The following is a 1,558-nucleotide window of genomic DNA, read 5'->3' as shown; positions in this document are numbered from 1 at the left end:
CTTAGAGAACAACCGGTTAAATAAAAGCCGCTTAAAAGCATTTCGCGTGGGGCAGGAAAAAAAAAAAATTGAGCATCTCCTTCGAGCCGGAATCGAACCAGCGACCTAAGGATTCCCGCGGGGCCGCGCCTCTACAGTCCTCCGCTCTACCAGCTGAGCTATCGAAGGGAGCTGCTCGCGGCGGCGCCGCCACGCACTAAGAATCCGGCGCGGGCCGCGTGGGCGCATGCGCGGGCCGCGCGACGCGGGGCGGGGCGGGGGTCGGGGTGTTCAGGGGAGCGAGGGGAGGCGCCTGGCGCGTGCGGGGCCAGTGGCGCAATGGATAACGCGCCTGACTACGGATCAGAAGATTGTAGGTTCGACTCCTGCCTGGCTCGGGCATCTGTTTTTTGAGGTTCCGCCGCTGTAAGCGTTGCCGGTTACAACCCCGGCGCGGTTGTTTTTCAGCTGAGCGCGCCGTTTATACAGTGATAGGGATTCTTTTGTCTCCCAAAGCAAAGCGAACAGCGGCAGAAACATTAAAACACCGCTTAGGCTTCGACTCTTCAAACGTTCCAAATATGCATCTGGTCAAATGTGGTGAGTGTACCAACAAATTACCCCAATTAACGCGCAATCAATTATATGGGGGTGGAAAAAATCCTAGGCCCATGCTTGTTGGCCTGACAGAGTACGGTTAGTCTTAGGAACAACATCCCAGGAAATAACCACGAGGTCTGCGACGGCAGCAAGCAGCACTGCTGTGATGAAGGCTATTAATTTCATAGTGATTATCCATTAGTCTTGGGAAGTGGGACTGCACCCTTGTTGCGCAGTTGAATGAGAAGCGCGTGATTTTGCAAGAACCCATTTCCGACGTATATAAAGGCTGCGCGGTGTGTAAGGAAGAGCTGGCAACCAGGAGAGGCGAGGGAGGCCCCCCCGGTGAGCAGATTTAGGGGCGCTCCACTGCCTCAGAGTAGCAGCGATCCATGGATTCAGTTCACTGTAAGAAGCGGTTGACGTTGCTATGAAAAAACGAGCGAGGCAGCTCATTAGTGCTGCTGACACTGGGGTTTTGCCGCCCTGTTTTTCGCTACAACCATGGCGACAGAAGGGTGCGCGGGCAGGCGAGGGGCAGCAGAAGGAAAGGGGCACCCCAGCTGTGTCCTGCAAAGGCCTTGTCTTTTCCGCTCGCTGCTCACATGCATGGAACAGCCATCGGGAGTCATCTCCGAAAGGCTTTCTGGAGAATGTATGGCTTGGGAGGTGTCTATTCAAAAGGAAAAAAAAAAAAGGGGGGGTATGGAAGGGCACTGTGCTCTCTGAGTTTCTGTGTGAGTGCGACGGGGTTTTGGTGCCCACCGGGGTGGGGGAGAGACCGGGCCCGGTTGCGGTTTATCCTGGGCCGCGGGCGGGCGAAAAGGCGGCGTGGCGGGGCGAACCAGCGCACCAAAACGCCAGCGAGCCAGGCAGGAGTCGAACCTACAATCTTCTGATCCGTAGTCAGACGCGTTATCCATTGGGCCACTGGCCCCTAGGGGCAAAAAAAAGCAGGCCGCGGACGGCGGGGGGGAGT

At 56.7% G+C, this 1,558-nt stretch overlaps 2 non-coding genes across 2 annotated transcripts; one reads left to right on the top strand and one right to left on the bottom strand.

Annotated features, from left to right (window-relative positions):
- Positions 1–77: 77 nt before the first annotated feature.
- TRNAY-GUA lies at positions 78–168 on the bottom strand. The gene is given in 2 exon segments: positions 78–113; positions 132–168. It is a non-coding gene; the product is annotated as a tRNA-Tyr (tRNA).
- Positions 169–304: 136 nt separating this feature from the next.
- On the top strand, positions 305–377 carry TRNAR-ACG. The gene has a single exon. It is a non-coding gene; the product is annotated as a tRNA-Arg (tRNA).
- Positions 378–1,558: the final 1,181 nt, after the last annotated feature.

The sequence above is a fragment of the Egretta garzetta genome, unplaced genomic scaffold (genome assembly GCF_000687185.1).
Source record: "Egretta garzetta isolate BGI_Z169 unplaced genomic scaffold, ASM68718v1 scaffold132, whole genome shotgun sequence".
Lineage (NCBI taxonomy): Eukaryota > Metazoa > Chordata > Aves > Pelecaniformes > Ardeidae > Egretta > Egretta garzetta.
Note: the sequence above shows the minus strand (reverse complement) of the source record. Positions and strands in the feature narration are given on the sequence as shown.